Consider the following 16,381-nt stretch of genomic DNA (forward strand, 5'->3'; position numbering starts at 1 on the left):
ACCATCTGCTCCAGCCTATACTTGACCAAGAATTCCTTCTGTCATTTTGGGCAATGAGCATCCAGCCTTTTCTTGAAGATTTCCTTGAAATGATTCATCTGTGAGCTTTTCCATTTTTGAATAGCTTTACTTTAGGAAGTATTTCTCTTTGATAATATGAAGATAGCCTTTCTGTAGCTTCTGTCCATTACTCCTGGTTTTCTCTTTTATGGTTCGACAGAACAAATTTGATCCCTCTTCGACATGACAGCTCTTCCTGAGGTCCTGTGATTTCATTGATATGGGAAATTCCTGGTAAGGAAACTACTATACAATGCAGATACTAGTAGCTATTCTGCAGCTTAGGATCTTAGAGAGTTATCTGACACACTGACAGTTTAGACAACTTACCCAGTTTTACAAAGCTTGCAAGCAGGACTTGAGCTTAGGTCTTCATGATTCAGAACATTTCTTTATTTACTATAGCAGGTAGCATCTCATGAGGTAGTTACAGGTCACAGCATTAGTTCCCTTGGGTTGTGTGAGTTGAGAACTTCCTCTAGAATAACAACTTAATTCTGTGTTCAGTTTGCAGTTATATAGTTTAAAATCTGAATTGCCCATCAGATGGTACTCTATTTGACTCTCCTACAATTGTGTCTTGAGCATATGGAGGGAGTAGCCTTTTCTTAAGTGGTTGCTTATATCCCAGATGGCCACCAGAGAGCACTCATCCTGCAAATAAAAAGCAGAATCCCCCATGTCATTAATTTGGATTAACTCCTTTCTGGACAAATTCAAATTTAATCTAGGGAATGAAATGAAATATCGCTCAGAATATTAAAATAAGAAATCTGCTATGCAGACTCTCATTCCTCCCCCACCCCCATTCCATCTGGATTCTAATCTAATGTTCACTTTTCACTGCATCCATGAATGTAGACATTTATTGTGCTGTAATTGCAAGGTTAATTGTATATAGAATAAAAGGAAAAGGAAACTAGACTACATGAGACCATTTGCTCAACCATATCCTCACCCCTCTTCCCAGCCTTTGTAGAGCTTCAGGTGTCACCAGAAGTAAATCACTTTACACACACACTGAGGGGAAATAAAGAAGGATTGGAATGGATACTGTCTCAGCACATAGATTCACAAAGAGAAATAGAAGATAATGAAGGGCTTCCATTCATCAGTTTATCCAACTCATTAGTTAAAATACTTTAATAATATATTTTAGTCCCACTAACTCTTGAGTTTTTTTTTTCCTCCATCTGGCTCCCAGTCATCATTTCAGTGCTAGATTCAGAACTTCTGACTGTGCTGAAGGTTGAAGGGAAAAAAGACAGGAAGCAGAGGATGTTGCAACCTATCAATTGTGCTGCCTTAATCTCTCAGGAGACGTTTGCTACATTGCAAGCATATTCTTCATGAGCCCAGATGAAGAGGAAGGGATAACTGCCCCTATCCCAGGATCAAGATTATCAGAAACTCTTGCCAGTTTTTCTCTTCATGAATTATATCTCTGAAATCAGAAGGAAAAACAGAACAGACAGAGGCACAGGATGCATGAGGGCCCCTATTTTATATAAGAGGGAAACTGATAGAAATCAAGAAACTGCCAAAGGTCACCCAATTCGTAAGGATTAACCCTTCACTCGAACCCTGCCTCTATATTTTCAGGTCCTATCAGTTCTAAAACTCTGAAAAGTTCTTTTGATGATAAATACTTAACTACTTTCACATTCCAGAAAAATTGAGAGAGTTTCATCAAGGACTTTATCTTTTTGATTGATTTGAGAGATTATATCTACTTCTCAAGATCATATTCCAAAGTACCCTGTTACAGCCTGATGTTAAAAGCTTTGAGTAGCTCACCTTATTTCAGTGAATTACCACTGAAAAGAGTCAGGTTTAGCTGAGGCAAGAGCTGTATCTGAAATTAATATTATGTGTCATCTGTATTTTAATGGAATTCTAATGAAATTTTTTTATATTTCCTGATTTTTTTTCTCATACGTCTGTTCTCCATTATTATACACCAAATTAAAATTTTGGGAAATATTTGACAAAATATTTTATTCAACAAATAAATGCATAGACACACAAATTTTGTCATATTTTATATGATAAAATAAAACATAGATAAATATTTTAAAAACTAAGTTCTGACATTTCTTTTTAATTTGACACCATTAGTGTGATAGTAAAGAATCATTTGTCAGATATGATTTTATATATGCATTTTGGAAGCAAAAATATCATTTAAAACAAGCATACATTGCTTTCCTGATTCCTTGGTAAATTTAAAACAAGTAGATAACTTACAGTGTCGAAATAGTTTAATAGCAAGTGGAAGTGGAACATAGCTTTCCTTATAGTTTTGGGGGGAATGTAATTGTCTGGTTCTTAAATCTCAAAAAGATGACCAGTGTCTTAAGTGTCATGGGAACTATCCAATTACCATTTAATCAGTTCATGTTGATGCCAGCTTAAAACCAATCCTTATTTTCCATCTCAACCCCAGGAGCTCTCCATTGCTATAATTAAAATAGCATTTTTAATCTTGCTGCCAATAATTCTTTGACCCCAATGGAGGAAACTTCCATATGCTTCCACCCAGGAATTTGTTCTCTTCAAAACAAGTGACTCTGTACTCTACCATATGATTTTCAAAGCAGAGAGCCTAAAGTAATGTGTTGAACTAATGTCAGTAGAAAAGTTAGTTCCTGGTCTCAAATTTATATAAGAACCATTCAAATAGGGAGGGAACATAATCAGTGGGAAATTCAGGAGATATGGAGATGGAATTAATAGGACCTGGTAACTAATTGGATATGAGAGGAAAGGGAAAGGGAAAGAGATGAGTCAAAAATAATTAAGATAAAGAACATGGAAGACCAATCAAGTAATGATGTTATAGATAGAAGTAATGAGATAAGAAGATTTAGAAAGATTAGTTTGATTTTGCTCAGTGGAATGTGAGACATAGATTCAGATCTGGATCTCAGAAAAATAGTCAAAATTGGAAATATGGATTTGAGATTTATTATACAGAAGCATTTAATCTGGGGTTATATGAATTTGTTTTGTTTAAATGTTTTAAAAATTCTGTTTGGGTATAATTGACTTCCTTTGTAATCCTATATATTTCATTTTATACGTTTATTTTGAAAAGGGGTCCATGGACTTCACCAGCAGGCAACCCCTGATCTACAGAAAAGTGGCCATCTTAACTGTGGAATTGTTGAATACTACAGGAGAAAGTATAGAAATATAAGAGATTATAAACCAAGGACAGATGCTTGAGGAAAACACACACAAAAGAATCAGGAAGTGGATGAGAAGAAAATGATAGAGAAAAGATCAGGATTGAATTATTCAAATAGTAAGAGCCAAGAAAATGGTTTCTCTGAAGCTGAGGGAGGAGAGAGAGAGAATATAAAAATAGGAAGTAGTTAACTGTGTCAAAAGCTATAGCAATATCAGAGAGGAAGAGGATTGTAAAAGCCATTGGTGCCTTTTAAAGACTAGAGTCAAAAGAGTGATGGGGAAAAGACCCCATATTGTAAGAGTTTGAGGAAAGAGTGGTTAAAAAGTGAAGGTATTTAGTCTAACCAGTATTTATTAGAAATTGGCCACAAAGGTGTGGAGAGAGGTATGGTAATTGGATTGGGATTAGAAGGGCAAAGGGGATGGCTTTTATTTGTTCTTAAGATTGGGGAGGCATGAGTATGTTTGTAGCTAGATGGAAAGGAACTAGGACTAAAAGAGAAATTGAAAAAAAGGAAGAATGACTGATGGAGAAAGGACTTGAAGGAAGCAAGAGGTGATAGGATTAAGAGTCCAGGAAGAGGTATTAGCCATAATGAAAAAGTAGGCATAATTTTTCTGTGACAGGAGAGAAGGAAAAAAGAATTGTGGTAATGTTGAAAAATTTTGAAGAATAGAGCTAAGAAAATTGTAATTGAATCACTTAAATTTTCATAGTGAAGTAGAAAGTGAAGTTATCTTATTAAAGTATGGAAAATAATTGATGGCAAGAGAAGAAACTGCTGAGGTAGTCAAAAAAGAGTAAAATGATTGGTGAATTGCAGTGAGAGCCTATTTGAGGGTATGAGCTCTATGTCGAGCAAAGGACCCTTTAGGGAGGTCCTTGACTCTTGTAACACAGTCCAGCCCCTCAAATACCCAGGGGGCAACAATGATGAATTTCTTCAGAGTTGCTGCTATCTTAAAGGGATGATTCCATCCTCATAATAATGAAGGCTCTTACCAAAGTGGCTCACTTCTTGGCTCTTCCCTAGTTTTCTCACCAACAGCACTGAAGGGAGGTTCTTCCTCTTCAAATTGTATTAGTTTGGGTTACCCAATTTGGATCAATTTCTAATTTCACTACCCTTAAAGTTTGTTTCTCCATTCCCTACAGCATAGAAAAAAATGCCTTCATTGCTATACCTCTTTTTACAAAGAAAATTGATCTATCTTTCTGTCCTTCTAGCACTTCCTCCATGATTTTCTATTATTTTCAACCCTATCTTTTCCCATGCCCCCAATATATCAATGACTGATGGAGAATTTGACACAGCTTAGATCAACTTATAGAAGACACTCCAAGTAACTTAGGGCCTGAGAATGGTGAACACGTAGCCCTAGAGACCTGAGGAAGTCTTCAGAATCTCAAAACCTCAAAGAAAATGGTGAAGGACCTTTTGCATTGTCCAGATAGTGGGTCTTTTGGCCAGCTAGCTTTATCTTTTAGTTTCAATATGTTATTCATCCTATGTTTCATGAATTTTGCTCTCTTGTGTACACATTGGACCCAATGGTACCATAAATCAGGGAGGCAGGGCAGTAGACTAGTAGGAGCATAAAGGTAGCAACTGTTCTCAGCATCCCTAACAAGGTCACCACTGTTTCATTCACTCTGAAGTTACCTACAGACAACATATTAAAAACATGCAGTACATTGACCTCTAGGCTTAAATTGGCCCACTGCACACAATGGTTATCTGAGGGAAGAATAAGGTGAGAAAACTAGAGTCAAGTGAGACCTTATCATAGTAGAGCAGTGGGGTTAAAGAGGTGTGGTATTCCTGGGCAGCAGTCTTTGTCTATCTTTGTTTAGACATATTCCTATTTTGTGTATATATCAGATTTTATGCATTGGTTTGTATGGGAAGCTGCTTGAGCTCATGTCCACTGAAAAGTGTTTGAACACTGATTGTTATATGTCACAAGGTTTGCAATAGCTCCATCCTTGAAAAAGATCTTTTGAGGGCGCTGTTTTATTGGGCACACCTGTGTCAAAGGTTACACCAGGCCCTAAATCGATTACATAACAAAACAGCAGACAGACAAGAGGGAGGGGGAAAATGACTCAAGTATGATCAGCAATGTGAAGAATTAAGGAGTTACTAACTGAAATCTTACAAATGACAGATGAGGGTAGCATCTGTTATATAAGGGTTTTGTTAGGAAGCTGTTAATTGAAGATCAAAGGCAGCTGAGCAAGGGGTCAAATAAGCATTTTAAAGATTTTTAAATTCCCAAAGGAGCCCCCAGAATGAACAGACATGGCAAATAGACAGATTGCCATGGCATTAGGTAGGAGTTTACCACTCAGGGCTGGTAGGATGAGCAAGAGTGTATCTGAATTCCTATAAAGGAAAGAGATGCTAAATAACCTAAGATAGTACATTGTGTTTACACTTCTGCCAATATGACTCTTCTGTGACCCCCATTGCCTCTTGGGTAAAATGCAAAATACTCTGTCTGATATTTAAAGACCTTCACAGTCTGACTCCATCTCCCTATTATGAATGCTATATTCCTATTAAAGGCTCCTCTCAGTGGTGGTTTGGTTTATGCTAGATGTAGTTCTTTTGCACCTGGAATGCTTTTCCTCCTCACTAAGGTCTCAGAGAGTCTGGTCTTGTGAGTCATTTTTCAGTTGTATCAGACTCTTTATAACCCCATTTGGAGGGACGGCTAGGTGGTGCAGTGGATAAAGCACCAGCCCTGGAGTCAGGAGTACCTGGGTTCAAATCTGGTCTCAGACACTTAATAATTACCTAGCTGTGTGGCCTTGGGCAAGCCACTTAACCCCATTTGCCGTGCAAAAACTTAAAAAGAAAAAGATGAATAACCCCATTTGGAGTTTTCTTGGCAGTTTTCATTTAAAGCACAGCTCATGTGATACCTCCTTCATGAGACATTTCCTAATTGATCGTTCCAATTATTAGCATAGGTTTCCTCTAGAAATTACTTTGCATTCACTTTTCTGTGGACATGTTGGATCCCTTTCATTAGAATTTAAGCTCCCAGAGAGAGACTAGACTAAATGGGGGATAGAGGGAACTATAGTTAGCAATAGCAACTATAGGGAAAACATTATTGAACCAAATTTTTCTGATAAAGACCTCATTTCTCAAACATCAAATTTATAGAAAATAAGAGCCATTCCCCAGTTGATAAATAATCAAAAATAGGAATTTTACAGATGAGGTTATCAATACTATCTATTGAAATCATTTTATAAAAATGTCCTCTCTATTGACTGAAGAAATTCAGGTTGAAGCAATTCTGAGGTACTGCCTTATACCCATTAGATTGGCTAATAGAACAGAAAGAGGAAAAATGACAATTGTTGGAGGGAAAGTAGGAAAAAGGAGATATTAATGCACTGTTGGAGAATCTGGGAAAGGATTGAACAATTCTTTAGAGTAATTTGGAACTTTGCTCAAAGAGCTATAAAACTATGCTTTCCTTTTGACTTAGCAATGCTTCTACCAGGTCTATATTCCAGAAGAGTTGAAAAACAAGAAGAAAAAGGACTTATATGTATAAGGATATTTATTGCAGCTCTTTTCTGGTGGCAAGAAACTGGAGATTGAGGGGATGCCCATCAGATGGGGAATAGCTGAACAAATTGTGATATGTGATTAAGATGAAATGCTATTCTTTTTATAAGAATTGATGAACAAAGTGTTTTCAGTAAAAAAATTGTATGAGCAGATGGCAATGGGAAATGTATTGTATACAAGTAACAACAATATTGCATGATTAGCTGTGAATGACTTAGCTTTCAACAGCAATGCTGTGATCCAAGAGAAATCTGAAGGATTTATGATAAAGAATGCTATCCATTCCAAAGATAGTGCTGATGGTGTCTGAATGCAGACTAAGCATTCTTTTTCTTTAAACTTTTATTTTTCTTGAAGTTTCTTTTGGGGAGGGAATGGGTTATGTTTACTCTTACAACATGACTGTTGTGGTAATGTTTTTCATCTTTACACATTTTTAACCTATATCAAAAAACTTACTTTCTCAATAAGGGGGAATGGGGAGGAAGGGAGAGAATCCAGCACTCAAGGTTTTAAAAGTGAATGTTGAAACTTGTTTTTTCATGGAAACAGGAAAAAATACAACACACACACACACACACACACACACACATACACACACATACACAAACACACACGCTCCTAGAGGACAGGAACTATTTATTGGGGGGTTTTTTTGTCTTTGTATACCCAGGACCTAATTCAGTGCCTGGAACATAGGAGGTTGTTCATATAAGTTTGCTTAATTGAACTGTTGCCAAGTAAAAGCTGTGCATGGAAAAAATTCAAGGAAAAGGTTATAGGACTTGAGGTTAGGTATGTTTCCCTATTTACTAGGATACAGCATTAAGAAGAATGAAGTATTCCATAAAGGAATGGAAGATGTTTGGAAGACAACAGAGAAGAAAAATGATTTAAAGGAACACATAGGAATACTAGCCCCTGTTAATCAGAGGTTGGAAGGAAGAAGATAGAAGTCAGTAAATAAGTTAGTGATAATTTTCAAGAACTTTTATAAGGTATCACTGTAAAGGACTCCTGTATTGTTCAACATTATCTCAGTGTCTTGGCTGTATCTCATTGAGAAGAAATATGTGTGTGTGTGTGTGTGTGTGTGTATATATATATACACATGTATGTATATACATATATAAAATATGCATGCATATATCTGTATATACACACATATAAAAATATATACACATATAAACCACAACTACCACTTACATAGTACTTTAAGGATTATAAACTCTTTTCCTTATCAGTGCTCTGTGAAAGAGGGAGAAGGGGTGGAAATGGTTATATTATACCCATTTTATTGATGAGGAAGCTGGGGACCTAAGAAGTTAAGTGACTTACTGTAGGCCAATAACTGACTCAGTATCAGCTGTAATTAAACCTTACTTCTCCTGGATCCAAAGTCCAATTTCTTCCATCATGCCATAAGGAGATAGCATAATATAATGAAAAGACCCCTGACTCTGAAATCAGAGGGCCTGGCTGTGTTTAAAGCCCATCATTGATTTTTTACTACATAAAATGATAGTGTGGATTAGATGACTTCTAATATTGCTTCTAGTTCTAAACCTATGATCTTTTAAAAAACATGTTTCAAATGATAGAACCAACATGAGTGAAGATGCGGCAATGGAAATTCATTTAAACATACTTTTGTTACTATTTGTTACTACTATTCACAAAACTGGTTGCAAGGTTTGTTTGTTTTGGATGAGGGGGCTTAAAGACCTATGATTTCATCAGTGCTCTAAGAATTACCTCCACCTATATAGATATTGGCAATTTTTCTGCAATTTGAAATCTTAGATAATTGCTTTGGGCACTGACAGATTGAATGATTTACTCATGTTCAAAAATGGATGAGAAGTACCTTAGGGCTCTTTATGACTCCAAAACTGGCCTCTGATCATTGCCTCTTAGGTGTTGGGGATATATGGAAGTAATGCTGTTTCCAAGAGTCCAGAAGATGTGTGTCGGACAGCTTACTTGTGTGGCCTTGGGCAAGTCACTTGATCTCCCTAGGCTTCAGTTTCTTTATCTGAAAAGGGATCATCTGGGAGAATTAGACTGGTTGGCTTCTGAAGTATCTTCCAGTTCTAATCTTGATCTTTTCCTAAGCAAACTGGAAAAAATTATTTGATTTCAAGAAGCTTATATTATAATAAATTTATTGAAATGTGACTCACCCTGTTAACAACTCTGAGCTTCCAATTATATATTGGCTAAAATGTGGAGGGTTTGTGAGTGAGGAAAATTATCTAGTAAGAAATCAGAGATGGAGATGCTGGTGGGGCTTCAAGAACTCATTAATGCCCCTTGTTTCCATGCATTTATCATGGTTTCTTATATTTGCCTAAGGCTTTAAAGTTTGCAAAATGGTTTCACATAACATTGTTTTATCTGTTCAGCACAACCACCTTGGGCTGTGGATAAAGCAGGAATTACTTTCCCATTTTACAGGTGAGAAAAGTAAATCTATATGGTCATATGACTAGTAACAGACAGAAGTAGGTCTATCACCTAAGTCTTCAGATTCCAAGTCTCCTCACTGAATGAACTCCTTAAAGCCAAGCTGAAAAATTTAAGATGAGAGAGCCAATCATTCAAAGCTACAGAGTATGGGAATGAGAGTGAATGAAAGGAGCAAAAAAAGCAGGATTAATCTCTTAGTTTAGTGCAGAATCCTTTGGAGTGGAGAGGAAACAAGTCAAAAACTCTTTGATCTTCAGTTCCTCTAGGCTAGTATATTCTTATAGCTATTTTCACCTCTTCCCACTCTTTTCTTTGCCTCTTTTCACAATTTTTGCCAGTATTTTTTCTGTTATTTTTCAGATAAATATCTTTCATAATTATTCAGACACTACCCTAACCTAGCTCCTTATTGTTTTTTTGTCACCACTTCTTTTAATCTTCCTAAGACTAAAGTATCTTTCCAATTAAGTCATCTTATACATTTTTATTATAAAAAAGGGCAGTTTGGTAAAATAGAAAGAATACTTTATTTGGAGTCAGAAGACCTGAGTTCAGATTCTTCCACTTACCACTTTGAATTTAGGCAAATCACTTAACTTTTCTGGGCCTTAGTCTCCTCATCATCTGTAAAATAAATGAGTCAGAAAATCCTAAATTCCTTTGATCTCTTTTATAGTTTTATTGCTGCCTTTTGTGCTTACTTTTTTTTTTAAGGTTTTTGCAAGGCAGTGGGGTTAAGTGGCTTGCCCAAGGCCACACAGCTAGGTAATTATTGTCTGAGACTGGATTTGAACCCAGGTACTCCTGACTCCAAGGCCGGTGCTTTATCCACTACACCACCTAGCCGCCCCTGTGCTTATTTCTTTAAATATAACCTTCTCTCTCTCTCTCTCTCTCTCTCTCTCTCTCTCTCTCTCTCTCTCTCTCTCTCTCTCTCTCTCTCTCTCTCTGAATTGGTAAGCTTTATCTTGTAACAGAAAAATTAAAATTAAGCAATACTTCTGATATAGCCCAACACACTGAGACATATATTCCATGCCTATAGATTTCTTTCCTTTTCTAACAAAAGGTGAGACTGACATTTCTTCAATAATCTCTAGATTTGAGATTGGTTATGATAAGTAGTTTTTAGTTTCATTTTTATCTTTGGTTTTAAAAAATGTGCTGCATGTATAGATCATAAACTTGATTTTCCAACTTTAACTCCACTGGCAGATTAGGTCCTTTTCAGCAAGACAACATCTCTCCTGCAGAGTTTAGGAATAATACTGTGGGATTGAGTGTAATTTACTAATTTCCATTTTGATATATTCCTCCAATATTTATTGCCAGATAATACCTCACCTATATCAGTTTGACCATTTGTTTTTTCCTCAATATCTATTAAGTTCACAAAGATTTTACCAAAAAAGATATACCAAAATCCTGGAGTACAAAACTATTTTCCCCTAGCAAGAGCATTCTTTTTCCTTTACATCTTGTCCTTTATACCTGAGGACCATGGGTTCCCACATAAAGTGATTACTGTTAGTTAAACAGATAACCTACCAAGTTCACATCTGCATAGCAGAAGATGAATTGGTCCCAAGCTTGCAGAACATGGACAAGATCCAAGTCCAGGCTCTGCTAGAAGAGGGCCACCAGAGGGTAGATGGTGTAGTTTGGCAATGTCCAGAGTGACTAGGAAACCACGAGAGAGAGATCCTCATATTTCCCTTCATTTAAAAAAATAGGACTTTTTGTATCCATTTGAAACTTATTGTGTTGGGGCGACTAGGTGGTACAGTGGATAGAACACCAGCCTGGGAGTCAGGAGTACCTGAGTTCAAATCTGGCCTCAGACACTAGCTGTGTGGCCTTGGGCAAGCCACTTTAATCCCATTTGCCTAGCAAAATCCTAAAAAAAAAAAAAGAAAAAAAAAAAGAAACTTATTGTGAGATAAGATTTGGACTAAACTACTAAACTACTCTTCATTTTTCCTCCTAGTTCTTGTTAAGGATCACTTCCCATAGGCAGCTATATTCATGAGTTTATTGAACACTAGTTGAGTTTTGTTATTTTTTATTTTTACTTATCTATCAGTTCCACTTATATACTTTAATATTTTTAATCAGTCACATAATTTTGCAGATGATTGTTTTGGAATTGATCAATCAACAAGCATATATTAAGTGCTTACTATGTACTAGGTACTATGCTGGAGCAATAGAGGAAAAGTTGTAACAAACAGCCCCTGCCCTCAAGGAGCTTACATTCCAACTAATGTGCTATTGTTTGCCATCTAGAAGCACTATTTCCCTTTTCTTTCTCCCTGTTTTTCCCAATTATTGCCCTTCAGATTACTCCAAATAAATATTACTTTTTTAAAATATAGTTCGAAAAAAGATATTTTCCAGTCTCTTTTTGGTCAAGGCTTTGTAAATGATCTCTTTTTGATCTATTTTCTAGGTTGTTTGCTTTTCCTAAAAGGCACTTTACCTTTTCTTCTATTTTTTCAGCCTTTTGGTTTTGTTTGATTGAATCTTGGTGTCTCATAGAGTTATTAGTTTCCATTTGTCCAATTCTAATTTTTAGGGTTTGATTTTCTTCAGTTAACTTTTGTGATTCCTTTCCCATTTAGTTAATTTTATTTTTTGATGCATTGTATTCCTTTTCCAGTTGGTCAGTTTTATTTTAAACAAAGACCAAAGACTATTACCTTTAATTTTTAAAAAAGTTATCTTATTATGTAATTTTGCTACCTCTTATATTTTATTTTTTCCTTTAGGATATGATATTTCTCTAAACACATTCAATTTTGATCAACGTGTAGCATAAAACAATGTAAAAACTATCAGTCTGCCTTCTGTGGGGGGTAGAAGGAGGGAAGCAAGATTGGGGGGAAAATTGTAAAATTCAATAAAAATGAAAATAATAATAAAAATTAATAGGTGTGAAAACAGAAAGTCTATGTAGTAGCCCCATTTTATAAATGTGAATGCTTAGACTCAGAGACATCAATTGTCCCAAGCTGGTATGTGATAGTATCAGGATTTAAACTTTCTTGACTTCATATTCAGAGTGCTTTTCACTACTCTCTTCCCTGGATTTGTTTGTTTGTTGCCCTATAAAAGTCTTGAAATTTTATTAAAATATTTGAGCTGTGTTTTCCCAAATATACTGAACTTATTGGGGGGGGGGGAATGGGAATGGGAATAGGGTGGGGGTGGAGGAAGGACTGTGTCTCTTCTCTTTCATTATCTCCAAGAGCCCTCAGCATATAGTGGCTGCTCAATTAATACTGGCTGGCTGGTAGTGGCAGGCCACTGTAGAAATGCAAAGCAGTTGCATGGCTGAATTCCCCAGAATATAAATCTCCCATCTGGGTCGGGTTACAGTTTAGAAAACAAGAGCAGTAGCTCTAAGGCTGAACTGCTTCCCCCTAGTTCTTCAGAGCCTGGCACTGACATCTCCAGATAGACATGCAGAGTTGCCTTCTTGTGTGGGCATCAGGCTGGCAAAAGGTGACAATTGAATTGTTCATGGACTAACCACCACCAACTTTCCTTGGCTCATTGTCCTGCTGATGACTCTGAGCTTCCAGGAATGTGTCCAGTAGTAATTATGTGTCTCCTCAGAGCTTTTAATTTGTGAGTAGTGACAGTGATGATGATGATGATGATAATGCAATTATAATGATGACCCTCGTGCCTTATTGATGCTCACTCAGATTAGGATTCTGAATAGAAGTAGTGTGGTCTAATGAAGAACCTGCTGGACTTAGACTCAGGAAGGCCTACTGTCCCTGAAAAAAAGTTTCTTTAGCTTCTTGAGCCTCTGTTTTTTCATATGTACAATGAGAGAATTGTACCAGGTAGTCTCTTATTAAAGTTTTTACCATTCTAGAGTGATATGATCTTATTATTCTGATTGAAGGTAATCAGTTGCTAAGCACTGCCCATAAAACTGAAGCAAAAAACCTTGAGATCTCCAGGGAACGGTTTGTTTAATAAGCCTATTTCAGAGAGCAGCAGCCTGGGAAATGGAGACCAGGTGGAGGCAAGAGTTCAAAGCTGACTTCTCTCTTCAGAGAAAGCACAGCCCCAGGTTTTGGGAAACCCATGCCTGATCTCTCCTGCTGTCTGATGTAAAAGTGATCGACAGAAGGGCCACTGCCTTTGAAGTAAGCAGCTTATCAAGATCACTGTCAGGAGGCCTGATAGCTAAGAGCCTTTGGATCTCAGGGGAACTTCTCTAGAGGAAATACTCAACCATGAGATATTCCTTGTCCTCCAGACTCTCTTGATATCTTACAGGGCTCCAGTTATGCACACAAAGCTTCCTTTATGAACCTGAGCCCCTTCTTCTTCTAGAGGGTTGTTCAGTTAAAGAGAGTGACTGGATTGAGGTATAGGGCCTCAATGAAGGGCATTGGTCCTAATAGGTCACATCTATTTTCATTTACCTTCTAAAAGAGGATTAAAAAGAATATTCAATTTTGCCTAATGCTTTCCTCAAATGGCTAATTTATATGCTAATTAGCCAGATAGAAATCAATGAAGCCTGGTAATCAATATGATATCCCAGGCACTAGTAATGAAATTCATTTTGAGATGCACTGCCAGTGGAAATGAAGCAATTATGCAGAATAAATGGGGCTGCTCAGGGACTAGAGAATCTCCAGACTGCAAATGGCTGTAACATTTTTCCTTGCCTTTTCCCTCTTCTCAATTCCATACTCCATTGATTCCAAATGCCATTCAAGGCACTTAAGGAATCATGTCTAGCTTTCTTCCCTCTTCTAAATGCCTGATCTTGTCATCCAGTTGCAACATCACTACCAGGGGATCATGGGCTTGTGTGGGGAAATGGACTAAGGGCATTTGCAGAATCTGAAAGGTTATGCTCATGGACCATCATTCACAGATAGTTTTTCCTAATCTCCCTAGTTGTTAGTACTCTCTCCTTCCTTTTCAAATTATCATAAATATATCTATTCATTTATATGTTTGCCCCTTAGTATAATGTAAACTTCTTCAGGACAGGGACTGCTTTTCATTTTGCCTTTGTTGGTGGTGCCGGGCTTGGAATCAGGAAGATTCATCTTCAGGAATTCAAATCCAGTCTCAGACACTTAGTAATTTTGTGTCCCTGGGCAAGTCACTTAATGCTATCTGACTCAGTTTTCTCATCTGTAAAATGAGCTGAAGAAGAAAAATGACAAATCTCTCCAGCATCTCTGCCAAGAAAAACACCAAAATAAGGTCATGAAAGCTCAAAAATGACTGAAAACAACTGAACAGCCGCAACAAATTCTCAGCATCTAGCATGGTGTCTTGCATGTGTTGTTTGGTCATTTCAGTCATGTCTGACCCTTTGTGAATCCATTTAGGGTGTTTCTTATTTAAGTGGTTTACCATTTCCTTCTCCAGCTCACTTTACAGACAAGGAAACTAAGACAAACAGGATAGAGTGATTTGCCCAGGAACACCCAAGTAATGTCTGAGGTCAGAGTTGAACTTGGTTCTTCCTGACTCAGATCTATACACTGCACCACCTTAGCAGCTCATGCCTTGAATATAGCACTCATTTAGTAAATATTTGTTGGTTTGGCTATGTTTGAGAGGAATTAAAGCTCATAAATACTAGAGGATAAGTAAGAACCAAACAGAAGACAATGACATGAGTAGGAGATGATTATAAGATTTTAGGAGCATAGATTTAGAACTCACTAACTTGACAGATTAGGAAACTGAGATCCTGGCTAGCTTTAGGGTATATGTTGATATTGAAGTCAGCCATAGCACATTCATAGGTTTATCCCAGCTCTGGGAGGACTGGTCCAATCCTGGCTTTGATCCAAAGGTTTATATACATTTCATAATGGAATTTCAAATTCCATTGTAAAACAGACTGCAGTTTCTTGTTCAGTTATTATCCCTCACACATTAATCACAGGCTCCTCACCATTCAATCTAGAATCATCATATTGGAACTTTATCTTGTAGGTTCCAAGTGAAAAAAAATGTCCCTTTTGAATGGGAATGCCTGTTTCAGCCCAAGATTGCTCTTGTCTTCTTGCCTCCTTTGAAGAGTGGCTCTAGTTGCCTCAGTACCTGGACCTTGGTTGGTTCATCTGTACTGATGTGAAGAGCTTGAAGTTGTCCTGCACCCTAGACAACCCTTTCTTTAGAGTCCAGGGGTAAGTAGTATTATGTCACCTAGTCATCAGAGGTGAGGAAGATTTTCCATCTCTTGAGTTCATGGGGATGGGAAGATTGGCAACTTTTGTAGTTGATAGGAATGTCTAATCATCCCCTAATTATAACCTATTAGTCCATGGGATCAAACAGGAAAACCTTGAGGGATAAGCATTTCTATTGTGCCTGCTATGTGACAGGCACTGTTTTAAGAAATATTATCTCATTTTATCTTCATAACCACCCTGTGAGATGGCTATTTTAGGGATTTTATTTCCCACAGTTGAGTAAATTGAGACAAACTGACTTTCCCAGGGTCTCACAGCTAGAAAGTATCTGAGGTTGGATTTGAACTCAGGTCTTTCTGACTCTAGCCCCGGGACTTTGTCACAGTTGCCTGTAACAGCTATGAGAAAGCTGCAGCACACCATCAGTAAGGAACTATGAAAACGAATGAAGTCAAGAAAAGCATAAACTCAATTACTGAAAAAGGTGAGCTTTTCATGTGCTAAGAATGAAAAATATCTGATGTCCTGTGGGTTCCTTTGGTGACCTTTCATTGTTAGGAGAAAGTGAATAAAGACCCACAGCAGATTGTGCCAAATGCTAATGTTTTGATTCCCATGGAAAAGGACCAAGTCTCTGCCCCTCCCCCAGTCATCCTACCTTCTCTGGAAATGGAACACGAACATGGATAATGTCATACAAATTAGAATGTGGTAAAACAGAGGAACAATCCAAAGTGCCTTGGCACATCTGAGGAGAAAACAATACCTTTGACTCAGAAAACCCTGAGGTCTTGAGAAAGAGAAATTTTTTTTGTGAGTATTGTTGAGAAAGGAGATAATGTGGGGATAGAAATATGTGTAGGAAGTGGGAGTCAGTAT

At 37.2% G+C, this 16,381-nt stretch overlaps 1 protein-coding gene across 12 annotated transcripts in view; it reads left to right on the forward strand.

Moving 5' to 3' along the window:
* PHC2 (polyhomeotic homolog 2) overlaps positions 1 to 16,381 on the forward strand; it is a 145,837-nt gene that overhangs the window by 36,436 nt on the left and 93,020 nt on the right. The window contains exon 1 of one of the 12 annotated variants that reach the window (XM_074217853.1): positions 221 to 294. The exons of the other annotated variants lie outside the window; for them this stretch is intronic. The gene's annotated coding sequence lies outside the window, so the exon portion shown is untranslated. Of the gene's footprint in view, positions 1 to 220; positions 295 to 16,381 lie in introns of those variants that run through there. 12 annotated transcript variants of the gene reach the window in all.

The sequence above is a fragment of the Macrotis lagotis genome, chromosome 1, assembly GCF_037893015.1.
Source record: "Macrotis lagotis isolate mMagLag1 chromosome 1, bilby.v1.9.chrom.fasta, whole genome shotgun sequence".
In the NCBI taxonomy this organism is placed as follows: Eukaryota; Metazoa; Chordata; class Mammalia; order Peramelemorphia; family Peramelidae; genus Macrotis; species Macrotis lagotis.